The 27,312-nt window shown below is 38.0% G+C and overlaps 1 long non-coding RNA gene across 2 annotated transcripts in view; it reads left to right on the top strand.

Annotated features, from left to right (window-relative positions):
* The window catches only part of LOC131873669 (uncharacterized), a 91,331-nt gene extending 64,395 nt beyond the window's left edge, over window positions 1-26,936 (top strand). Inside the window, exons 2-3 of one of the 2 annotated variants that reach the window (XR_009371601.1) lie at window positions 18,716-19,070; window positions 26,217-26,936. This is a non-coding gene — a long non-coding RNA (uncharacterized LOC131873669). Of the gene's footprint in view, window positions 1-18,715; window positions 19,228-26,216 lie in introns of those variants that run through there. The other variant, XR_009371600.1, reaches the window with a different exon arrangement.
* Window positions 26,937-27,312: the final 376 nt, after the last annotated feature.

Here is a 27,312-nt window from a genome sequence, read left to right as displayed (position 1 = left end):
ACCGATTGTGAATCCCGCCTTGCAATATCCTGGTGATATTCATCGTAAAGGTATCATTGACTAACTTTTAGTCCCTTCCTGGTGGGTGATGCAAATGAACATAAGATTCACAAACTCTGACTTCTCCGGGTGCTCTTCCGATCACTCCTCTGTGAGGTAGTCCTGCATATTCGAAACTCCTGATCAAGGCATATATGATGTATGAACTCATGTGGAAGGACTTGGTAGCCTTTAGTCTTCTCAACTGCATGTCCAAGAAATGGCTAATAATTCTAGCCCAATGAATTGTTCCTTTTCCTTGAACTATCACTTGGATGAAGTAGAACATCCACTTCTCAAAATAGAAGGCTTGAGGAGCCCCTGTAACTCGATTGAGCAAAGTTATCAAATCTCGGTACTCCTCCTGGAAGTCGATCCTATGTGGTGTGTTGGGAATCTTGCTCAGGCGAGGAGAGGACGACTTTTGAGTAACCAATTCTTATTGATGATGCTCAAGCAAGTGTTTGGATCATCTTCATACATGGACCTAGCTCCTTCTAAGCTTTTGTAAATCATATCTTTATGTTCTGGAAGATGGAGAGCCTCACTTATAGCCTCTTCCGAAAGGTAGGCCAAAGTGTTCTCTTCCTTGGACACAATTGATCTTGATTGTGGGTCATAATGGCGGGCACACTCGATCATCAGCTCATGGCACTGGACTGCTGGAGGGAAACCGACCGCCTTGATGATGCCACTTTCAATTATTCTCTTTGCGACAGGTGATGGTTTTCCAATGTAAGGGACCTCTCGAAACTTCTTCACATTGAAGTTTCCCAAGTTGGTATCTCCAATGTTGCTCCACTTCGACACGATCTTGGTCTCCAATTCTTCATTCCTCTGATCTTCCTTCATGAGAGCTGGACGACTAGTGGATGCTCCTGCCTTTGGGGTCGCCATCCTGACACCTCCACTTTGAAAATTAATTCTAAGAAATGATGTAAAAATAGGAGAATTTGCTAGGCGAAAGATATATCGAAGTCCTTCCTTTAGCAAAATGCGCCTTCTTCTAGTCTTCACGAGCATCAATTCCACCACTTCTAGCCTCCAACAAAGTTCGCTCCAGCTAGACCAGATTTCACACTTCTTCCTAGCTTCTCCAAATCGCACTTGATACAATGAATGAATGATTGATTAAAATCGCTCAACACACCCCTATTATATAGGCGCTCACCACTTCATTTTCCCATAGGCTGACTTGGTGAAAATAGGCCAAAATAAACAAAAAATTAATAAAAGAAGAAGGCTGACTTAATTAAGCAATGAAAATGATACCTCAAGCGCTCTTCTTTTAAATTTTAATTTAATAATAATTAATTTCGAATGCCTCAATTAATAACAAAAAATGGTTTTCCAAGGCTTAAAATTAATTATTAAATGCTATGCGCTTTTCATTAAATGCCAATTTAATTGAAATTTTTTTAAAATATTTTGAAGTTTTTTAGCGAATTTGGCATCTAATGCGATTGGGAGGATATTGGCGCCCAAGCATGGTAAAACAATGAATGTTAATAACCTCGCTCTGGTCCCTTGGAGAGGGACAGGAGCGCTCTTTCATTTCAAGCCCCGCATTCCTTGCTTTCACATTCAAAATCTCCTCCTTAGCGTCCAAGATGGGATTTTTATTTGGAACTTTGAGTTCAATTTACTCGATCCTTAGGAGGAGCGTACCTTAGGACATTTTCGCCCTGGTTCCTTGGTGAGGGACAGGAGCGATTTTTGTCTTTTGTCCTTGATCTTTATCTTCCAAATTGCCAATTCATGTTGTGGGGTAAGCAACGATCTCCTTCGCCCATTCTATGCATGCTTAACTAGTTTCTTCAAGGCAAAATAGACTCTCCCAAGATTTTCGCCCTGGTCCTCCAGTGAAGGACAGGAGCGATTTTTGTTCTTTGAGCCTAGGATTGTCGATCTTTGGAAGCAATTCCTTGTTCACCATTTTTTAAAAGACATTTCTCACCTTGCATCACCTTGTCTTGGCGTGGTTTTGGAGGGACATTATTGGTTTTACAAAAATCGCCCTGGTCCTTCAATGAAGGACAGGAGCGCTTTCTAGTTCATGGTACAAACTCTTAACCACATCAACCTCCAATTACCTTCAAAGCATAAAACATCATTCCCCACTCCTTCTTGAGTCTTGGAAACAAAAAATAGCATTTCAAAATGTTAGGCAAATAGGCATATGTGGGGATTTCGCCCTGGTCCCTTGGTGAGGGACAGGAGCGCTTTAGCCAATTGTCATCGAAGTTTGTGGTCCTTGCAACTCCATTTCACCCCGAAGCACTTCAAGTATCATTCCAAACTTGTGCCTTGGCCTAGGTTCGTCCCAATTTTTTGAGAAGAGATAGCCTTTTAGGTTTTTCGCCCTGGTCCCCTGGAGAGGGACAGGAGCGATTTTGCAATTATGAACTTACCTGTGCTTTGCTAGCCTTCGAAATTATCTTCAATGGACCAATTACGCCCTCTTTCATTCATTTCAAATACGAAACTTGCCTTACCTTTTCAAGAGATTTGCCTTGTTAGAAAATCGCTCTGGTTCTTTGGTGAGGTACAGGAGCGATTGTTGTCTTTTGAGTTGATTCCCTCCCTTGTGGCCCACTCAAGTTATATTCAACGGACAGAACACACTTCCCTTGGCCTCCTCAAATCGTAAAATCACTTTGATCTTGCAAGGAAAATGCAATTTTGAAATTCAAGCTCCGGTCCTTCAATGAGGGACAGGGGCGAATTTTGCCCTCTAGGCCAAATCGTTTCACTTTTCATCTCGAAAATCCTTTGCTGGGGAAGATATCACCCTTTTATGAGCCATGAACGAGAGTTCAAGTCCGAAAAAGGTCCAAAAAGGTATGTATAAAGAAAATCGCTCTGGTCCTTCAGGGAGGGACAGGGGCGAATTTATCTTAATCCTTCAAATTTTATCATTTTTCAAATCTCCAAAATCCTTAAAATCATCAAGTCATGTTCAATTATCTCCCCTGTAGACCCTGCACAAAACAAATTAAAAAAGTCAGAGACCAAAATGCACTAAAAAACATTTTCGCCTTGGTCCCTGGGAGAGGGACAGGAGCGATTTCACTTTTCTAAGCTAAAATATCCACAATTTAGATCTTCAATCATTTCACAAGGCATAATTAGGTCATCTTTAAGGCCGGGAACCAGTTAGCAAGCCTTCGCAAACAAGAAATTGCACTTAGAATGAAATTCGCCCTGAGCCTCCAGTGAAGGACAGGAGCGATTTCTCTGTTTCAGGCATCATCTCGCCTCTAAAATTTGATCAAAATTTACCTAGGCAAAAAATGTACAATTTTATCCTCAAAATGCTAACATTCAGACAAAATTTGAATTTTCCCTAAAAAAAAACCTAACTAGACCTAACCTGAGACATATCTGACTTCCTGACAAGCTCATCTTATTTCAAAAATCGCAATCTTCAGGAGGATGCTTAATAACCTTCAAAATTTGACTGGACTCTGCTTGAAAATATCCAAAAGAAACCCCTAAGGCTTAGCCCTAGCCCAGACAACTCACTCACTCACACAAAATCCTAAAAGCAGAGAGAAGAACAGGCAAAACAAAAGCAAAAAGAGGGGGTCCCCATTTTAATGGGGCGATGTGTGAAATGGTCACAACACGGTGATAAGATGATAGGCCGATAAAGCAAGAGTGGGACCCACTTTAGAAATTAGTGAGCCTTGACGCCTAAAGAAAGATTGATCGGCTGATCGGGCACTTTTGGAACTAAAGCCTTTTTAATGTTGAGTTCCAATTCTGTGCCGATAGGTGATAGTCTTGGTGGGGACCTGTTGTGACGTTTTCACACATCGCCCCATTGCAAATGGGGACCCCTGCTTTTTGCTTTCTAGGGTTTGTTTTCTAGGTCTTTTAGGGTTTTGTCTGTTAGCCTTTGCATTTTGAGTGTCACCAAGGGGATCGCATGGATAGCAAGTCCGGCTTGTGTGATGTCCTGATCCTGAAAATTTGGCTAAGTCTGAAAGTCCTGATCTTGAAATTTGGCTAAGTCTGAAAGTCCTGATCCTGAAATTTGACTAAGTCTGGAAACTGAAAAACCTCAAAAAACTAGATTTTGCAATATAACTCCTGGAGGTCTGAAACCACTCTCAAACATCCTGAAAGTATATATGGAATATAACTTAAAGTATAAGTGATCACTTATACTTAAATGTTATATTCCATAAAAATTATCCTGACGGAGAGTTCAAAAAAGTCAAATTTCGCTCCTGACCCTCTCAGGAGGTCCAAAGCGAATCTCGCCCTTGACCCTTCAAGAGGGTCCAAGGCGAAAATCAACCTAGGACTCATTCCTGGCCTTATTCGACCAAATTTTGATTTGCAAAGCATTTTGTTTGGACTTTGGAATTGATTGAACACCTTGAAGAAAATGATGAATTTTGGCCAAGATTAGGAATTTCGCTCCTGACCCTTGCTGAGGGTCCAGAGCGAAATTCATTGTAGACATCATATGACAACACGCTTGAATTTGAAACCTTGTTCTTGGCCTTGAAAATGATCTTACCTTGCCTTGTGAAGTGGTTTGAAACTAAAAGATTGAGCAATTTAGCCTAGATTGTAAATTTCGCTCCTGACCCTTGCTGAGGGTCCAAAGCGAAAATGTTGTTCAAGTTTATTTCTCGCTAATTTTGGCTAACTTGTTTTGTGCAGGGTTTCCTGGAGAGAAGATTGGACGTTACTGGATGCATTTGAAAGTTTGAAAGTTTGAAAAATGGTGAATTTTGGGCAACAAAGAGAAAATCGCTCCTAACCCTCTCTAAGGGTCCAGGGCGAAATTCTCCATGAAGGTCATTTTTAGCATTGTTGTGATCAAGATGAGGTATTAAAGGCAAGATGAGTGGTGGAATAAGCATGATAGAGTACCCAAACTTGATTGAAGATGATGAATTGAAGGTGTTTTGTCCAAAAGGTAAAAAAGCGCTCCTGACCCTCACTGAAGGACCAGAGTGATTTTCTTTATATGCACCATCTTGTGACCTTTCTTGGACATGAGAATTTATTCATAGCATGAAGCAAGATAACATCTTCCTTAGCAAAGAAATTTCAAGATGAAAAATGAAGCAGTTTGATCAAGGTAGCAAAAATCGCTCCTGACCCTCACTGAAGGTCCAGAGCTAGATTTTCAAATTTGCATTATTCTTGCAAGATCAAAGTGATTTTATGATTGGAAGGGATCAAGGAAAGCATGTTCTACCCATTGAATATAATTTGGATGATCATCAAAAGAGGAAATCAACCCAAAAACAAAAAATCGCTCCTGACCCTCACTGAAGGCCCAGGGCGATTTTCTTAAAAGCACATTATTTTATCACTTGTTGGACATGAAGATATATTCATAGCGTGAAACAAGGAAAGTTCTTCCCTATCAAGGTGAGTTCAAAGGGAAAGGTGAGAGAAAATTGTTTAAATTTGCAAAAGTGCTCCTGACCCTCACTGAAGGTCCGGAGCTAGATTCTAAAAGTACAATTTTCTTGCAAGGGCAAAACAAGTTTGTGATTGAAATAAATGAAAGAGGGTGTGTTCTACCCGTTGAAGATAATTTGGAGAAACAAGGAGGCATAGACAAGCTTGGACTTGCAAAATCGCTCCTGACCTTTGCTGAGGGTCCAGGGCGAAAAAACTTCAAAATCATACTTTATCCTCAAAATTTGATAAAACCAAGTTTGCGAGTCAGTGAGAAGGCCTAGTTGGAATGTCTTGAAGAGGTTTTGGACGTTGAAAATGCTAATCTTGAGCAAAAATTGAAAAATCGCTTTTGGCCTTCACCAAGGGCCCAGGGCAAAATTTGTGATATCCTTCATTTTCTACATTGCTTGAGCATTGAAATTCTTAACGAATTCACCAAATTTGCTAATTTTGAGCCCTTTGGAGATTTTGAATTAAATTGGCATTAAATAAAGACATTTTGGCATTTAATAAATTGATTTTAGGCCTTAAAAAAATCAAACTTTTATTGTGAAAGCATTTTAAATTAATTTTTAAAAAATTAAATGTGGAGCGCACAAGGCCTTATTTTCACTTATTTTGCCAAGTCGGCCCCCCTTTTTGTTTTGGAAATTTATTTATTTCTAACCTCTTTTTGCCAAGTCGGCCTAGAGGGAGCAAAGGGGTGAGCGCTCTATATATTGGAGGTGTTTTTTTCACAATTCAAATCATTCAATCATCCTTTCAAGTGCGAATTTGGAGAGCTAATTGAAGGTGCGAAATCTAGCTGGAGTGGAGAGAATTTCTACTAAGTGTGGAGACTAAGGAGGGCGAAATTCATCTTGAAGGCTATTGGAGAGGCGAATTTCTTGCTAGATTGGAGGATAATTTCCAGATTTTTTGAAGGTATTTGAAGGCGAATTTCCAGATTTTTGAAGAGGCTAGTGGAGTTTATTCTTTTCCAAGCTAGAGGAGGCGCAATTTGTTCAAGAGAAGGCTTTGATCTATATTTTGCTTAGCGAAATTCACCTATTTTTGCATCATTTCTTAGAGTTTAATACTCAAGAGGAGGTATGGCAAAATCATCTTGACACCCTTGTTGAAGGTTTGATTTTAGACATTTTTAAAAAAAGTCTAAGTATTGCATGGTTAATTAGGCAATGTTAACTCAAGATTTATCATGAAGTTTCCTAATTAATATCTTAAATTTTCCTTTCGAGTCTTGTTTTCTACCCTTTAATGCTCAAAAGACTAATTGTGAAATTTTGTGTAGGTATCAAATGGAGATCCCGGAAGTTGGAAAATCAAGCCAGATCAAGGACGGTCTCCTCCAAGAAGATCAAGCAAGGATAAGGGCGACTTCCTCCAGTCTAGCATCGACAAGGATGGCCTTCTTCGATCCAACATCATTAGGAATAACCTCTTCCAATCCAGCATTTCAAGGCGAGGTACATCATCATCCTGCAAATCAAGGATACAAGAAGTCAGAGCAAAGGGTTCGTTGAAGAAGCAGATAGTTCCAGAAGAATTAATTAAAGCTAACTTCTCAACATTACCAAATTGAGTATCAACCAAGTGTCAAATGAGGTGGCATCCCAGTCATCACTCCTCCAGTTGGATTGATCCACCTTAGCATGTCCAGATTCAATGTACCTAACTCATGGGAGGTGGCACAAATTTCGATGTACCTACCCCGGTTATTCATTGGTGGAATTTTCCAGAGAGGACATGTGTCCAAGCAATACAATTATTTCATTGGTCAACATTAAATTTTTTGTAATAAACCCTAATTAGGGTTTTCATTGTAAAATCTTGGCCATTGATCTTGAATTGATCTTAGCCATCGAATTGTATTGTGGGCACTATATAAGCCCTGGCATTTCATTTTGTAAAGGAAGTTAATAGAAGACAGATAGAGAGTAGTTAGAAGGTGATTAGCTAGTTGATAGAATAACAATTAGAGTAGAGTAGAGAGAGAAGGCAAAGATTGTTGCCAAGATGTTGTAATAGACTTGTAAAACTTCATTGAAGAAATGGTGAAATTTATGGGTCGATTCGACAATTTGCATGGTCTCTATACTTCTCATATTTGATTTCATGTTATTAGATGAGTGGAAGAAATGTGCTTGATTGATGGTGAAATTCGTATATCCATACTACTAGCAGTTTGTTGATTGCAGACTTGCCTTGTGTAGTCAACTGGAATCATTCAGCTTAAGCTTAACTTCAGTTGTCGCTTCTTCATTGATATGCATCAGCCTGATGGTGTCTATGCCTGTAGTGATGATTTGAACATCATAAAGCTTTCCTTCGAAGATCGCACTAACCTTGTGGAGATGGTCATGTGATGTCAAAACAAGACTTAGTTAGAATTTCATCAAAGATCATTCATTGCTCCTACATTCTTAGTATTAGGATTAGATCCTCTCCTCGCCCTCGTCTTTTTTCCTTTTTTCAAATTAAAGTTAGTAAGACTTGTGATTCCAGCAAATCAGACATTCAGTCATCAAGTGTAAGTCCCCTTGTGATTCCAGCAAAATCACATCATACCACAGAGAGCTTATCCACACGTAGAGACCCTACATACAAGAACCTTGAAGTTTCTCCGATTGATCCTTTTTGCGATATCTTCAGCATTCGGAAACTTTACTCAAGAGAGGATAAGGTACCTTTAGGTATTTTATTCTGTGTTTGATAGTGTACAAAATACACGTCAACAAGACCACCACTAAGTCACTTCTCTCTCTGGTGAGGTCTGTGCGATGAGATTGTTGTTCGACAAAGTGTTATCGGCAGAATGTGAGATTTTGGAAGAGCTATTTCTAATGCTGAGTTTTGATTGTGTGCCGATAAGTGATGCGATAGTCTTGGTGAAGCCCGCGACTGACTCATGCTGTCATGTTGAGTTGGAAGCTGATAATTGGTCCAAGCTGGCAATTGGAATTCGTGTTTTTGACAACTGAAGAATTTGACAGTTGGAGTCATGAGGAAACTGAAACGAATCGTTTCTTGATAGGGATATAAAACATATGAAGAAATGGTTGCAGTGATTGATGTTGGGTTGGACAGTTAGTTTGTTGGAGGTCAATGCTTTTGTTGGAACCGAATTGCAAAATGCGGTTGCACCTGTGAGCTGTGTGATCAGATGTTTGTATGCTGCCTGAACAGAGGCTGATTCAGAGCTATTTATCTGTACTTGTATGTAAATTTGATTTACTGTAATACAAGGGATATCACTTTGGTTTGTAGGTTTTTCACCCATAAGGGTTTTCCCTTGTGAAATCTGGTGTTCACTCTGTGTTTACAAATTTCTTCTTGTTTGCTATGTTTTTCTTGTTATGTGCATCTTAATGACTCTAATTGAAATTAAAAGATATTCTTGCTTCTCTCCCCTTTGAATTTAACATTTGGAAGGCGTTTTCTGCACTCTGCTTTCCTTACAATGATGTCATGCTTTCTTCATGTAGAAGAAATGAGACAACGATAGAATCACATATGGAACCTTCAAAGAAGACCTCTTCACATGGTTTTATCATGATCTCCAAATTACCGACAAGAAGATTCATGCAACCTTTACCTATAACAACAAGTGATTCTTTCTCCTTGGATCCCATCATGTCATTTTGCTGAAGCCTAACTGTGTTAGACCAATCTTCTTCATTACTGGTCCATACTTCCTTTTCTGACTTATCTTCAAATTTTGCAAAGTTATGGACAACAATGTTCTCATCATTGTTGGTAGAAGTACACTGATTTAACTTCAACCCCACAATTGGATTCCTTGATCAAATGATCAGTTTGAAGCAAACTTCTATTGGATTCTTCACATATAGAAGTAGGTGTTTGGTTGGTAGAGCAAGGCAGCTCTTCATCCAACTGTTTCTTTTCAGAAAAATCATAAACATCAAAACAAATTCTTTTGCCTATGTTTCTTTGTAGACCTCTTGAAATGATGGCAAGAAAGTGGTGGAAGCAGTCAAATAGTCTTCATGCTTCCCTTTTTTAACTTTACCAGTGCACAAATGATTAGGCTTTTAGGGCCCCTTGCAAGAAAAACAGAGCTTTTGTTTCCTTAACTCATTCTTGCCACCTTTTTGAATTTTTTCTCTGAAAGTCCCTTTTTTATTTGTCTTTGGTTCTAATATTTTATTTTCAGTCTCTCCCTCATGTTTGGATTTTATCACTGTCTTACAATACCCCTCGATGTTTGGGTCCTTCAAAAGTTTGGAGTCCTATTAGCTCAAAAATTGCCTTACCAAAGTATTCATCTTTCCAATGTCTGTTATGCCACTCACTAAACTCCACAAGATGGCAGGTTCTTAATCTCTGATACCACTGAAGTATCCACCCCAAATTGCAACCAATTCCTTTATCAGACAATTTGTTTTATTTTTCCTATTTTATTTTACAACCCTTGCCAACACTAATATCATAACAATGGGAATAGACAATTGCAATAAAAGATGCTGTTATATTCCGTAGTATCCCACCCCGAATGACTGAGAATCCTTTGAGCAACAGCTTTCCTTTTGTGCATGAAAACTGAAAATAGCATTGCAAATCTCAAAATTGATGAAATTTGAATAGCACTCAGGAAAACCAAAAATCACACCAAAACTCTCTAGCAATCCTGTTTGAAAGAAATCTAGGAAATCCACATGATAAGGAATGAAACCCACGTCATTGTAGTGTCACTATTCACATCACTGGAGCAAGCCTTCAACATTGAGGAAATCTTCAAAACTTCATAAATTTCAAAAGAACTTTCCTGTCAAATCCTCCAAAGAGATTTCCAATTGAAACCTTCAACAATCTGATAGTGAAGCACAATGGTGAATCTTGGATGAATCCACACCAGAGATGGATTTGGGTTTCCATCCTTAGATTTTCTATAAATGAAAGCCAAAGCTCTCAAGCTTCCTAGAGAGAAAATAAATAAGCCAAGTATATGTCAAATGAGCTCCCAAGTGCCTTTTTATAATGCTTTCATCCCAATGCCCTGATTAATGTTTTCACATTTAAAATTATTAATAAATTCACCTTATGACTCCCTTGGTGCCCAAAAGATAATCACCTCATTAATATTTTAAATCAAAACCTTATAACTCCCATGTCGCCAATATTAAAACTTTATATCATATTAAATAATGTTAGTTAAATATTTAATTTAACTTTATTTAGAATAATAACTCTAAACATCATTAGTCACCAATATATCTTCAATTTAAACAATCACTGGCTATACAAATCCTGAAATTGCAAATACTACATGCTGAAGCTGAGGGGAGACTGAACTATAACCAACTACCAGAAATAGCAATTACTATAAATAGTAATTGCTAAAAATAGTAATCCTGCCCAAACTCCCAAATGAGCAAACAGTGTCGAAATTGACACTTACAAAAATAGTAAGTCTTGGACGAGTTGTCCAAAATCATTCCAGAAAGTTTCGTTCAACTCTAATACATCCTCTGAGCTCATTGGCGACATCAAAAACCCCCTCTGAACTGGCTGACACAAACCCTGAAAGACAGCACCAGCCACTCTACAAGAGGACCTAAAAGTGGGGACATTGCACACCATATAATGTGCCATTTAAATCCATTCATTAAGGTTATGCCCCCATAGATATCTTAAATTGTCATATTTGTTTTTGTCCTTACTACTTTAAACTTTGATAAGAAAAATTGTTTGTAACTCTGAAATATTTCCTTTCCTTTTTTTTCCTACAATTTCCCAACAAAAATTTGTTTTTGAATTTCTGCAATTTGCATATATATATAACTTATTTAAATAATTTCAGAAGTCCAAATGATATTTGTAGGCACAACAATTTATTTGATTTGGGACAAATATTAATATTTTTAATCACAATAGAATATTTGACAACCTTCAATAATTCAGATTTTAAGGATGAACTTGTTTTTTTATTGAAGATTTATTGAAGGCAGCGTCCAAGTCCTCGTAGGCCCCAACATCTTCCTTTTTGTCAGCAGCAAACAATATTACAAGTGCCCCCTGACATATGATTTTTCTTTGACTTCTATTTCCTTATAAGCTGGGTGGCTGGAGATGGTGGGAGGTCCAAAAAAACACATCAAAGAAATTTCTCAAATATGAATGAGGTGTGATGGGTTCCAACCAGGCAAAATATTTTGTGGAGTCAATGTTAAAGGTGTGGTAGATTTTAAGGTAGTGTGCTGTTAAAAAAACACCAATAAAAACTATGTTACCCCAAGTTTCTGGGACGTTTTTTTTACCCGGAACAAGGGACGGCTATATACACTAACATTTATAAATTAGAGTCTTGATTCTAATTCTAATTATGTAATATACTAATATCATTCATCATTCATCGAATCATCATAGAACTAAGAACATAGCATCAAACGGATAAATTATAAAATCGAATCATCATAGAATAAGATTAAGAACATAGGATAGCATCATGGGTTCAAATTTCAATTTCATACATTCATAGATATAATTCATTGAAAAAATGAGAAGTTATACTATCAAGTGGCATATCATAGATTCATATATCAAAATATTTAAATAAGTAAAGGCAGCAAGTTTCGACTTTCAACAAAATGAAACATTGAAAAGTTAAAGTAATAGATAAAGAGCTATAAGTATCATATCATATATGAACTATCATGTATCAATGTATCATATAATGTCAGAAGTGAGAAGACTCAAAGTGACAAAGTCCGAAAGTCTCAAACTTCAAAGTCAAAATGAAAACAAAAATAGTATGTTGCTGCACCTAATCTTGATCTAAGTCAATGTCACTGTCACTGTCAGCCTGAACCTCAAAGGTTCCATCATCCAATGGAACACCAAGCAATCCCTGTGGTGTGTCATCCTGATCAACCTGGGTGGTGTCTTCGGGATTAATATCACACTGTAAAGCTGGAGTCTTTCAATACTCTGGAGTCTTACGATCTACAAGTCGTAGAGCACTATGCACAACCACTAACTTCTCTGCCCGTTTAGAGGTAAGCCTATTCCTCTTCATGGAGTGGACAAAGCTGTATGTAGACCAATTCCTCTGTACAGCAGAGGAACTAGCAACCTATGAGAGGAGATGAATGGCAAGTGACCTCAACTTTGGTGCATCTGACCCATGCCATTGCCACCATCCAATGGGGCTTTTCTGTGCCATTATTGCTCTATCTATCTTGGCCTTTGGTGTGCTAAAGTTTGGACCATCAAGGTTTGTGAAGGCAATCCATTGCTAACGAAGTCTACCAAATTCCTCAGTTGAATACATCTTTTGAAGGGCCTTTATAATCCCACGTCTCACCTTGGCATCCTCACTAGGAGCACACCTTCCAGGACTAGGCTCAGACCATTTTGGGTTTAGTGCATAAGCTGCCATATGAAGTGGAGTGTTCATAGCATTCCACCTACGCATGAAAATTGGGTGAATGTACTCCTCATATAAGTCCAACAACTTATTGTGAGCCAAAATTATCTCCTTCATCTTCTGAATCATGCTGTCCATAGTCTCATATATCTCTCCAAGGCTAGGAGAGTCTGTATCAGCATATCTAATCACATCTACAACAGGAGAGATGATGGAGCAAACATATCTGCAATAAGAATAAGAACAAAATGTTAAAAATCAGAATTTTTAATGTAAAATCAGATTTGTTTTAATTAAATGACTGAAAATTAGGATTTTTTAATTAAAATCAGAAATTTTAAAATTTGAAAATTGAATGAAATTTCTGATTCTTAATTAAATATGACAATCAACATGTTTTACCTCATAGTGGTCCACCAATTGTCATCAAGGATCCATTGTTTTATGGCTTTTCCTTCAGTAGTGTTTGGAGTAGGCCATCTATTCCACTCTGAATGGTACTATTCCACTCTGAATGCACTACCATCATCTGTAGAACATCATGCACTTCAACCATCCTCTCTAACAAAATGTAGTAACTGGCATATCTTGTTTCTATAGGCTGGAGAAATTTCTTCCTTGAAAATTTCCTGAAGAGAGCAAGTGAGGTATGGTGGTTGCAAATGAACATTTGAACATCTCTACCTTGTGTCACCACTTCCTTTACCCAATCCAATTTCCCCATACACAACATGGAGTCCAAAAGATGTGTCTGTAAACACCCTCCACCATCAAACTAACCAATTTGCACACATGTGCTGAATCAGTGATCACTTGAACAACATTTGAGGGTTCAACCTCCTCTATGGCCTCTCTCAGAATGCTAAACTGAAAATCTGCATCCTTGTGTTTCCCTGAACAATCAATGGCTCTAAGAAAATAAGAGCCAGCTGTGCATGTAACCATGATGTTGATGAGTGGCCGATGACTAATATTGGTCAACCCATCCATCACAATGGAACGACCACTCTTCATCCAAGTACGTCTCATATCTTCCATAACCAAACTCACCTTTGAATATGCTTTGTCAAGGAGGGTAGTACGTAGTTTAAGATCTCCAGGGGGTACAAAAGAGGGACCAACATTACCAGCATCTTTCATCATTGTCTTGGAGTAAGGAGATCGGGCCACATGAAATGGGATGGCATGGGCATAAAAGAAATCAGCAACGGAATCCTCAACTAATTCCCGTTCTTGCATATTGAACAAATTTGTTATTGACATTGGCTGCTCACTATCACTAGCCTTCCTCTTTCCTTTTTCATTTTATTTTTTTTGGCTCCCACACTATGAGTGGCACTGCCACTAGATGACATAGGATGAACACTAAGAGAATTAGTAGATGGCTGTGAGCATTGAGGCATTACGAAGGGCAGACCTTTAGACTTCCATTCAGCCTCCAGCATCCTCCTTGAATTTTTTACAATATTTAACTCCTTTGCTCGTAACACCCAAGAAATGAGACCACACCCTTGTTTAGCTCCCTCTAATTTCACCTTCGCATACATGGCACTTATACACCCTACTTCCACCTGAATTTTTTCTTTTGGCATCTGTGGGATGAGCAAGGCAAAGTAGAGGTTTTTTAGGGTTAAAAGGGTCTTGTGCAAACGGTTTTAAGGTAATTGAAGGGATTTCAAATTTGTTAGGTTCATGTGTTGATTCACCCCCAACACCTCCACTTCCACCTACAACTGCAACTTCTTCCCCTTCCCATTCTTCATCACTACCATCACTCCTATTGCTGTCACTCATGTTTAATGAGTGAGTCTACTGATAATATATATAATGCAAGCTCAAAATTCTGAAATATAAAGAAAAAAAATGAAATCAGATTTTTTTCTTTCAAACTATGAAAAAGAAATAAAAAAATTAAAAAATGGAAGCATGGACTTACCTTCAAGGCTCCAAATCTGAAATTCAAACCCTCCAAATGAGTCAATGACAAATCCAAATAATCTTGCTGTTGCTTCTTAATTTTTTTTCTTCTCTTTAAAAGTTCAAAAACTTTAAATCCTAGGTATCAATTTCCAATTCCACTTTCCCTTGGTTGCTTCTTAAATTTCTTTCTTTCTCTTGAAAAATTCAAACACTAGCCTGCCTGCATGAATTCCTTTTGCTGCCGGCAACTCCTCCTTGCTTGTCGTTGCACGCCCAACACTCTTTATTTTTCTGTTTGATGTTTTAAAGTTTTTTGTTGCCTTATGCATTAAAAATTGGGAGCACAAAATGAAAATGATCAATTATGATATCGATATAATATATATCAATATCATAAAGTAACTATAATTGGCAGGAGGCGGAAATCAGACTATATCGATAATATTAAATTTATGGTTTGTAATTTGTAAATAATAAATATTATCCCGGTTGGATTGTTCGACTACAGAGGTAAGGGATCAAGAAGGTAGGTCCTGTCCTCCACCCTCGCCCCCTCAATTATTAATAAATAATAAATATTATAATAATTTTAAAAAATATTACAAGCAATTTTTATATGTATATATATATATATACACACACACACACACATATATAATATCTTTTAAAATAAAATAAAAAATTAATTGCTCTCAAAACTGAATAATAATATTTTTTTGAATTTTTATAATTTTTTTTTTAATTGCCTTATAGCGAGAAACGGCTAAGCGTCCCCAGGACAGCTAGGGGACGGCTTGAGTGTCCCCTGTCGTCCTAGGGATGGTCAACAGTCCTCGGGAAAAAAGTTGACCGTCCTCGAGTTTTTGGGACGGTTTTTGAAAATTTCCAAGGATCGGGGACGACTTGGAAACGTTTCCGGTTGTCCCCAAGTCCCCGAAACCGTTTCCATTTCCGAAATGGGTGCCTTGAAGCCGGAAACGCGTTTCTGGGTAACATTGAATAAAAATGATGAAACCACTTCTCCTGCGGCCCCCGGCAAAACAACCAATGAAGATTAAGATCCCCCCAAACTCAAACACAACCTATGATGTGGATTTTGACTTCTACGCAAGAGTTGATTTCCCTTTTTAGCACTTCCACACCCTCTAAATTGTTATCAGATCTACCAAATAATCCCTGCTATTACAATTGTACGACCCACTTGCATAGCACTAGGTACCAGCCACAAATAAAAATAGTAGTTTCCTGATCCCTTTTGAAAAGGCAACAACTGCAAAAAATAGATCAATTTATTATATTTGTTTCTTTTCTCTTCTGTTGAATCTCGTAAGACCTGCAATAACCAAAAATTTCATTGTAAGCCCGAATTTTGATTTCTAAGTGAAGTCAACAAGGAGGATTGGAAGGTTTCTGTCTTCCAAATCCTGGATGATCCGAGAGGGTTTTCATCTTGATGGAAGATAATGCTGAAATTGAGCTCAAGTGAAGTCAACAAGGAGGATTGGAAGGTTTTTGTCTTCCAAATCCTGGATGATCCGAGAGGGTTCTCATCCTGATGGAAGATAATGTTGAACTTGAGCTCTATAAAAAGGTATCGAAAATTGGCAATGATAGAATGAATTGCTTTTCCCAATTTTTTTAATGTTTTTTTCCTAACCAACCTTTAATTACTTTGTGTTTACTAAAAATATTCATCTTTTTACACTTTATGATTTTTATTTGCTTTTTGGCCCAACTTAATAATAATAAATTAAGTGTTATTTCCCAATGTTATAACTTAAGTGCTTTTGGATAGTTAATAAATTATTATTAGATTATTCTTCTACAAATCTTCCCTTGGGGAGTATTGAAAAATAAACAAGTTCAATACCAAAGATTGTGAAGATCAATCTCTATTTGATAAATCAATCAAAGGATGAGATACAAGGCTTGGACAGCTACAACATGAAAATCTGAAACTTATATGCAAATCTGAAAATTAAGTTGTCTTAATGTAGAAAACCATGCTTAGATCCTTTTTCTTAATGATGTAAAAAAGCAGCCTACATATCATGCTTAATAACTCTATCTTATGTGAAATTATACCAGCAATAAATAAAGAATATCATCACCATAAGGTAGCAGCAATGAGGCATAAATCAGCAACATAAAAGCATCACATAACACAGAATTTATGTGGAGAAACTCTTGAGGGAAAAAAACTCCACTAGGAAGAGAGGTCAAGTATTTATTATTGACAATAAATGTGATAATACATTTACTTTCATTCTCCTCTTTCCCTCCAACATAGCAGCACCTGTGTACTTGTGAACAACCTCTTTATGCCTCCCACCTGTCCTTATTTCTGCAAAATAATTCTATTCAACAATTCTACATTCAACAATTCTTCATATTATCTACATCTAAAGAGCTGAATTTATTGAATGGAAAGAGCTCCAAAACCACCAAACAAGGGTGTCCAAAGAAGACTCTTCATTCCAAACAACCACAACCCTTGGATTGCCTCCCTGGAAGTTGAAAGGACACTGGTTTTGGCTCTCTTTCCCCTCAACTTGGGCACCCAATCTTGCAAGATAAACATTACATTAATAGTAATAAATGACAGAATACCAAGAGACACGCGTTGCCTCTTCCAAGCTCCCACTTGGAGAAGCCCAAAGGTAATTCATTTGTCCACTTCCCAAGTCATTAACTATCCTATTTTAGTCGTCCACAAGTGAGAAGAACAATATTAAATAATTGTACTCACAACCCACCTTTATTGTTGCTAATGGAACCCATCACCCCTTGTGAATGTATTACAAACAATAGTGATAAATTTTCCCAATTCACCCTAAGTGCCTTAAGCATTAAGACACTTTCCAAGGATGTTGGAACCATGTCATAGCCTTTACAAGGTAGATGGCACCTTAATCCTATAGGGACTAGGGATAGGCTTTGGGTTCTCCACTTCAATTCAGTTCAGGAAAAGGGACATTACAAACTCTACTTTTTACTGCATTTTTTTTGAAGTACATGCCAATTAGTGTTTTTCTTTAGTTGTTTGAACTCTCTTCAACCAGTTATTTGCACTTGAAGAAAACAAAATAATAATTTATAGGAAATTTAAGTAACTCCAATAAGAATTTCCTATGGATGGTACGTGGAGATGTATAGAAATGTTCTATGAAGTTTCCTAGCATGTAAGGATACCCCCATATGTGTCTGTGAGAGGGGAAATGTCTCAGTTACAGGACCAATTATCAAGCGGTTGGGGTATGAAATTCCTCATAATGATGATATTCTTCATTAATGGTTCCCTGAAGATTTTGGTAACTTACAAATTTTCTGCCACTTAATTAAGGCTAATAAACATTGCATCATTTTGGATACAGTCAATCTTTACCAGAGTCTGTGTCCAAATCAAAATGGTTTGTTGTATGGGCAATTCTTTCTTCAATCCATTTAACTGGTAGATATTTCTTATCATGATTGCTTGATTATCATTTTGGCGTGATTTTCTTGGGCAGCGTATTGATGATTGTTGTGCTATTCTTCATTCAATTTATCTTCTTAGAAGTAAATTCCACCTATATGAATGAATACTATCCCCATATTATGAAGTTTTCTGTAATACATGGCCAAGTGAGTAAGGTCCATGCCTATTTAATCAGATGCCATGTCCTTGTGCTGTAATTCATTATGCGATAAGAAAATAATGACTCTGATTCCTTTTGCACTTGCTTATATCACAGTTTAGCACATGAAATTGTAGAACAAGATAACAAAACAAAGCTTAGAGAATTTATTTTAGAACTGGACAGTCGTGCAACTAATCTTTGAAATATGTTAACACACTTTGATAGATCCTCTAAAAAAGATATGTTCTAAAGGATGAGAATTAAAAGTAATCTCTCATACAATTCAGTTTGCTAAATTTTTCTTTCTTTTGTGTAGCTTAAGGAAGCTAAAGAGGGAGAACAAAAATCATTGCAAGAGTCAGAAAGGCTGGACAAAGAAATTGCCAAGATTCGGGAACTGAAGGACAGTTTGTTCTCTCATTGGCTCTGAGCTTTGAATATTGGTCTTCTCTTTGTTTGGATTCTTTTCTCTTCTAAGTGAATATTATTATAATTTTGGCAACCCAATCTGTGTCTACAGAAAAAAATTATGACCATGACTGCTGACAAGTACTTCGCCAAGTACCCGAAGCTCAAGGCACAGTTTGACAAAGAAATTAAAAATGATAACTGGGGATATTGAGCAGAACAAAATTCTAATCACTGCATATGCAGTAAACGATACCATGCTGGTAATGCTGTGACTTGTGAAAAATTCCAGCAGACGTTTGCCACATTTTAGAGAGCATTTTTTCTTTTTAATTAGTTTAATCCTGAAATGTGGTTTCTCAAGAAAACGATATTTTTCAAAGGCAAAGATTCACTAATTTAAATGCCACCATTCGATAACTTACTAGTGTTTTTTCAAATTGGCAAGTGTCTTTTAACTGGAGAAACTAGGTACAGAATATTTTTTTGGTGAAAACAATGTTCTTCTACCTGATTATTGGAAGTTGTCACTCAACATTATAAAAGAGGGCTTCAATAGTTGTTTAATTTAAGAAATGACAAGAAAATAATATACTTAACATATAGTAGAAGAAAAATCATGAATGCAGGGATGTAGCATAATATACTAAATATAGACACTGGTTGAATTAAAGGACTACCATGACCATTGACCTTATTAGTGTGACAAATGAAGATAGTACAGAGAAATTGAAGTCATTTTTTCCTTTCTTGTGTGTGGGGGTGGGGTGCAGGGGTGGTAGTATGATTCCACTTTATTTGGGCACAACTTTTGGTTTAAATTCCACTAACAATAGGGTGTTAGTTCCCTGTAGAAACTCTGCTCTCAACTGAATTTCTGCACCAACCTTATTAAGACCCATTGGCTGCCATGCTGGCTAAAACTCTAACAAACAATCATGGAGGGGCAAGGTTTGATTGTGGTTGATTTTTCTGGAGACCAAGTCTAGTTTTTAACTCTAAAGAGGTGGAGGCATTTTAATTCTGAAATCTTGGTTGCAGTGGTGAAACTAGGGTTCCAAGAGTTGGAATATACATCTAACCTGTGGTAAGATCATTCAATGATTTGTGTGAACATACAAAGTTTTCTTCCACTTACTTTTAACATTTGTAGCAAAGGAAAAGTTGTAGAAGCTGAGCAAATGTATCAAACAATCACTAGAAGTGATGACAGAAATAACATGCTATAGAATGGAACTTTAAAACATGCAATCCCACAAAGGCCTCCCCGTTGGAGCTTTCTCTATCAAGCTTTGGCTACCCATTGAATCATTCCTCCAATGTGTCAATTACTTATTGGGGGATCCTCTTAGCCAAAGAGTTGGAGATTGCTAAGTTGGTTACTGAGGGAGACCTACCTTAACATCATTAAGTGCCTTTTCAAAGAGTTCTTTTTATGTTGTATGAATAGGATTATTATCATGGATGCTCTAAGTTCGATCAAAACCTTCATGTTAAAATTTGATACATCTACGGAGAAGAGAAAAATGTAGATTTCTTTGCTAATGAGGGGTTTCTATAATTTGACATGCTAAATGGTTGGAGATGAACCATTTTCCTCAAAGAGCACTCAAATTAATTAATGATGATATTCTAATTCCACAATTTCATTTTTTTCCTTTATCATTACCTTTACTTGTGTGGGGTAACAAATGAAGTTGAGTCAAGAGTTGGTGCTTACATGTAGTGCGTAGGGAGCTATATTTGTTTTTGATTAAAAAAACAACGTTAACTAGGGTCTTGACCCTTAACATAGCCAAAAGGTTATCAAAAATTAAACATTAGCCTAAAGGCGGCAAACAGATCAAGCAGGGGTACAAACCCCAAACATACAAAGCCAGACAGGTCAAACAAACCTGTCAAACCTGCAACAACCCAACCCATCTCAAGAGTGGGGAAAAACACCCAAAACTTGATGAAGGGGAGGGGCTGGGAAAGGGGGGCATATTTTCCCTTCCGCCTGCGACAAACAATCGTCCAGGCAACACTGTCACTAGGAACATTCAAAGAAAAATCAGGCGGGGAGGACCCCGCAGAGTTATTGCCAGACTACTGTTGCAGAACAACAGACTGTTGTTGTAGAATAGCAACAAGAGCAAAATCACCAGGAGGAGTGAAGTTGTAGAGCAAGAGCAACAGATGTAGGAGCCAAAGGGGCGGAAGAGTCCATGACAACAGTAGCATCAACAAAGGCTTCATCAACAGTAAGGGGCACCTCATTTTGGGAGGAGACATCATCCTCCAGAGAGGAGTTGACAAAAGAAGACTCAAAAGCATTAATCGTCAAGTGATCTTCAGTAGCATCCTTCCACCAAGTAGCAGCACCTCTGCAGCAGGAGAGAGAACAGTCTGAAGCTAAGTGACCCGTTGAGAAGCATCTTCGACAGCGAAAGGGGAGGTCCTCATAATCCAACGATTGAGTCCATGGCCTATCCCCAACCATCAGAACCACATCCTTAGGGAGGGGTAGAGATATGTCAATGTCAATTAACAGACAGGCAAAGGTTGAATGACCCATGGAAGTCGTGGCATCATCAACCTTCAAGAAGCTGCCAATGGAGTTACCGATCGCCTCGAAGCAAGAAGGGTCCCAGAAATGGAGGGGAAGATTAGGAAGGCAGACCCAAACCAGACGAACAATAAGAGGTTCACTAAGGGGGTTGAAGGAAGTTATCCAAGGCTTAATAGAGAAAGAGTGATCTCCCCAAGCCCACAATTTACCCAAAACCAAATTGCGATCAAGAGTAGAAGTAGAGGAAGCAATGAAAAAGCCTTTAGCACGAGGAAAAAGCTCAATGCCATGAGTAACTAAAGGTTTCCAAGAATCACTCACCCAACGATGAAGGTCCGAAAGAGAAGGCTAGAACCCAGTAAATCTACAAACCAAAGTGCAACGTTGGTAAAACTCAACATTTTCCACAACCTCCTATTCACAGATCACAACAGGGGAAGTCTTGGCACAAGGAAGAGGACGGATACCCTTGTGGAGATGAGCTGCAGCTCTGGCCATGCGGGCAAAGCTACGCCCATGAGCAACAACAACAGGAATCTTGGCACCAACAACACCAACCTCGACCTCAACACCCACAACAACAACAGAGGAAGGAGCTTCGCAAGTAATAGCAACATAAGGATGATCCCCCAGACCATCAACATTACCAACAGGAGCCGCAGTATGAGGAGCTGAAGTAGCTGCAGCTCCTACCAGAAGGGTTTCAATGGAGGAGGGGGAACCTTCCATAGTATGGGGAGCGGCAGCAGCCGCCCAACCCACAGCATGCGCATCACTCCCATAATGCAAAACACCCACGAAGCCAGGCACAGGCACAGCTGTAGGTGAGGAGTCTGCAACAGTTAAAACGCAGTGAGCGGAAGAAGTCTATTCAAAAAAGTGTTCGGGGAGCTATATTTGTAAGTACCTTATGCAGCTCTGTTTAGCCTTTTTTTTGTGTGTTTTGTTTTCTGACTTACAATTGTTTACAGAAGAAAGAAGAGTGCGGAATATTCTCTTGATAATAGAAACACTTCCAACAATTAAATAACTCAGAAATTTACAATATTTAGGAAATCCACAAGGTTGAAATAACTCAAATTAAATTTCAAAACTGTAGTTACAATATATTTCAAAAATATGAACAATCCAGTTCATTAAATGGCATTACAAATGTATTTTTAAGCATACCCATAAAATGCAGCAATCAAGAATTCTGATTTGATATTAGTAGCTGCAAACTGGTGATGCAAATTGGATGCCACACTTCAAATGTCACCTCCCAAGGCTATGAAATGAACAAACTGAAGTTGCAGATCCAAGTGTGCCCCCTAGCAACAGCAAACACCTCCAAAAACCCAATCAGTCTCGTCTAGAAACCCTCATGCTACTGCTGCAGGTGTACAACCAGCCTATGGGAATGTACAGTCAGCAATATCAACAAACAATCTCATAAAACCTCATTCAATCAATCTTCTTCAATCTGATATGCAATGAATTCCAAGAATTTTGGAGTATTAGTCTCAGCAATAAGCTCAATCTCTGATTTCTATATGAAACCACCAAGAAATTCTCCAGATTGGGTCTCTCACTAACGTCAAAGATGTTACCTGTAAGGGCTCTCGTCCTTACAAACCAATACCAAAATATCAACTCAAGCATAAGCAAAATGAGCTCCAAAACCCATTTCAATGTGCTCTCCAATTCCCATTGCTAGATAAGGGGCGTAATAGTAATTTATTTTAAAACCTTATGTCTCCCTCATAAAGTGGTGCCCACTTCTAGATGGCTCCTTTCATTAAATATTTATACTTTATAATTTGGGCACTATATAGTCCGTAATTTAATAAACTATGACTTTATATCAATTGCTTTCATCGAAACATCTAAAAAGAATAACATTGACAATTGGCTCAATTGATGCCCAAAGCTGACTTACTAAAAATAGTGTATTGGATAACTCAACCAAATCTACTCCAAAAAAGGGCATTATGCACATAACTACCTGTTGTGACGTTTTCACACATCGCCCCATTGCAAATGGGGACCCCTGCTTTTTGCTTTTTAGGGTTTGTTTTCTAGGTCTTTTAGGGTTTTGTCTGTTAGCCTTTAGCTTTCGAGTGTCGCCAAGGGGTCACCTGGATAGCAGGTTCTGCTTGACTTAGGTCAGGTTGGTGAGTGATGAAGTCCTGATCCTGAAGTTTGGCTAAGTCTGGAATGTCCCGATCCTGGAATTTGACTAAGTCTGGAAACCGAAAAACCTCCAAAAACTAGATTTTGCAATATAACTCCTGGAGGTCTGAAACCACTCTCAAACATCCTGAAAGTATATATGGAATATAACTTAAAGTATAAGAAAGAAAGATAGACACTTATACTTAAATGTTATATTCCATAAAATTATCCTATCGGAGAGTTCAAAAAAGTCAAATTTCGCTCCTGACCCTTGCTGAGGATCCAGAGCGAATTTCGCTCCTGACCTCTCAGGAGGTCCAAAGCAAATCTCGCTCCTGACCCTTCCTGAGGGTCCAGGGCGAAAATCAATCTAGGACTCATTCCTTGCCTTATTTGACCAAATTTTGATTTGCAAAGCATTTTGTTTGGACTTTGAGATTGATTGGAAACTTTGAAGAAAATGATGAATTTTGGCCAAGATTAGGAATTTCGCTCCTGACCCTTGCTGAGGGTCCAGGGCGAAAATCTTATTTAAGTTTATTTTAGCACTAATTTTGGCTAACTTGTTTTGTGCAGGGTCTCCCGGAGAGAAGATTAGACATCACTTGATGCAAATTGAAGGTTGGAAAGCATTAAAGCTGATGAATTTTGGGCAACAAATCAAAATCGCTCCTGACCCTCTTTGAGGGCCCAGGGCGAATTTCTTGTGGACACACTCTTTTATCCTTTGTTGGACATGAAAACCTATTCATAACACAAAACAAGGTGAAGTCTTCCCTAGCAAAGAAGTTTCAAAGAAAAGGGTGAAGCATTTTGATCTAATGGCTAAAATCGCTCCTGGCCTTCACTGAAGGCCCAGAGTGAAAATTTCAAAGGCACAATTTTCTTGCAAGGACAAAGCGATTTTATGATTGAAATGAATGAGGAAGGTGTGTTTTGTCCGTTGAAGATAATTTGGAGGGCTATCAAAAGATGGATAAGCTTGAATTTGCAAAATCGCTCCTGACCCTTATTGAGGGCCCAGGGCGAAAAACCTAATATCCAACCTTTTTCTCCAAAATTGAGCAAAGCTAAGCCTAGGCACAAGTTAGAAACGGTGTTTGAAATGCCTTGAAGTGGAATTGAGATGCTGAGAGTGCAAATTTTGATGACAATAGGGAAAATCGCTCCTGACCCTCCAAGGGTCCAGGGCGAAATTTCCAAGAGTTCTCACTTCCCTTGTATTTCGAGATGGTATTTTTGTTTCCAAGACTCAAAAGGGAGTGAAGAATGATATTCTACGCCTTGAAGGTAATTTGAAGTTGAAGTGATCAAGAATTTGTGCAAAAAGACTCAAAATCGCTCCTGACCCTCACTGAAGGCCCAGGGCGAAATTTGCAAAACCAACAACTTCTCTTCAAGATTGCGCTAAGGCAAGGTTGTGCTAAGGTGGAGGGGTCCTCCAAAACGTGATGAACAAGGATTTACCTCCAAAACTTGATGATCTTAGCCTAATTTGCAAAAGTCGCTCCTGACCCTCATTGGAGGCCCAGAGCAAAAATCTTTGAAGCCCCTATTTTGCATTGCAAAAGCAAATCAAGCATGCATGGAACGAGTAAAGGAGATCATTGCTTACCCCACAAGGAGAATTGACAATTAAAAGATGAAGGATTAAGAGCAAAATTGAAAAATCGCTCCAGGGCGAAAAAAGTCCTAATACCACTTTCCTCCTAGTGATCAAATGAAATCAAATTCAAAACTTCAGTTAAAAATGCCATTTAAATGTCTAGATGAAGTTTTGGGCGAAAAAAGGGAGGTATGCAAGGTCTAGATTGAAAAATCGCTCCTAACCTTCACCAAGGGTCCAGGGCGAAATTGGTGATATCCTTCATTTTTACATTGTTTGAGTGTTGATATTCTTAAAATTCACCAAATTTGCTCACTTCGAAGCCTTTGGAAGATTACATCAAATTCACATTAAATTAAAGGCATTTCAATTTAATAAATTAATTTTGTACCTTGAAATAATCAAAGTAAACATCTTAGAGGTATTAAAATTAATTTAAATAATTAAAAGATTAAAGGTTGAGCGCACAAGGCATTATTTTGTCTTTATTTATCAAGTCGGCCTTCTTCTTGGTGGTTTTTTAATTTTATTTTAAGGCTTAATTGCTAGGTCGGCCTCAACAAGAATCAAGGTAAGTGCTCTATATAATGGGAGAGGTTCTTTAGCAAATTCAAATCATTCTTGCATTATCTCTCATGCGAACTTGAAGAGCATATTTTGAGGAGCGAAATCCAAAAGATTGAAGGTGAAATTAAGCAAGTTTGAAGGTGAATTTCCAGATTTTGGAGAAGCTAGTGGAAGGTGAAGCTCTTTTGAAGGCTAAAGGAGGCGTACTTCATCCAAGGGAGGACTATAAATCTTGCCCAACAAAATCCGGTCTTCTTCCTTCATTTTTCAAGGTTTTGTACTTAAGTACTCAAGGGAAGGTATGAAGAATTACTTTTTTGAAGATCTCATTCAAGACTTATTGTGATCCCAATTTTGTAAAATCTAAGTCTTGAAAATCCAATTTCCATTCATGATTAATTTGAAAATGTATAGTTCTTGATTTATCATGACTTTTTTCAAATTAATATCTTAAGTTTTACCTTTGAAAGGTCTTAAATTTCATGCTTTGAGGTTTGATGCTCAAAAGACTAACTTTAATATTTTGTGTAGGCATCAAATGGAGATCCCGGAGTTGGAAGATCAAGCAAGGATAAGGGCGACCTCCTCCAGTCAAGCATCGACAAGGACGACCTTCTTTGGTCAAGCATCATCAGGAATAACTTCTTCCAATCCAGCATTCCAAGGCGAGGTACATCATCATCTTGCACATCAAGGACACAAGAAGTCAGAGCAAAGTGTTCGTTGAAGAAGCAGATAGTTTCAGAAGAGTTAATTAAAGCTAGCTTCTCAACATCATCGAATTGGATATCAACCAAGTGTCAGACGAGGTGGCATCCTAGTCATCACTCCTCACTTCACCAGTCGGATTGGTCCACCTCAGCGTGTCCAGATTCAATGTATCTAACTCATGGGAGGTGGCACAAACTTCGATGCACCTACCCCAGCTATCCATTGGTCGAATTTTCCAGAGAAGACATGTGTCCTTAAAATGTAATTTTATCATTGGTCAAACATTAAATGTTATGTAATGGTTGTAACAAACCCTAATTAGGGTTTTCATTATTGAATCTTGGCCATTGATCTCAAATGGATCTGAGCCATCGAATTGTATTATGGGCACTATATAAGCCCCGACTCTTCATTTGTAAAGGCAGTTAGAAAGCAATTAGAAAGAAGTTAGCAATTAGACAGTAGTTAGAAGGTGATTAGTCAGTTGATAGAATATCAATTAGAGTAGAGTAGAGAGAGAAGGCAAAGATTGTTGCCAAGATGTTGTTGTAATAGACTTATAAAACTTCATTGAAGAAATGGTGAAATTTATGGGTCGATTCGACAATTTGCATGGTCTCTATACTTCTCATATTTGATTTCATGTTATTAGATGAGTGGAAGAAATGTGTTTGATTGATGGTGAAATTCGTATATCCATACTACTAGCAATTTGTTGATTGCAGACTTGCCTTGTGTAGTCAACTGGAATCATTCAGCTTAAGCTTAACTTCAATTGTCGCTTCTTCATTGATATGCATCAGCCTGATAGTGTCTATGTTTGTAGTGATGATTTGAACATCATAAAGCTTTCCTTCGAAGATCGCACTAACCTTGTGGAGATGGTCCTGTGATGTCAAAACAAGACTTAGTTAGA

The sequence above is a fragment of the Cryptomeria japonica genome, chromosome 2, assembly GCF_030272615.1.
Source record: "Cryptomeria japonica chromosome 2, Sugi_1.0, whole genome shotgun sequence".
NCBI classification, from domain to species: Eukaryota; Viridiplantae; Streptophyta; class Pinopsida; order Cupressales; family Cupressaceae; genus Cryptomeria; species Cryptomeria japonica.
The sequence above is the reverse complement of the archived record's forward strand: the minus strand, read 5'-3'. Positions and strand labels throughout refer to the sequence as shown.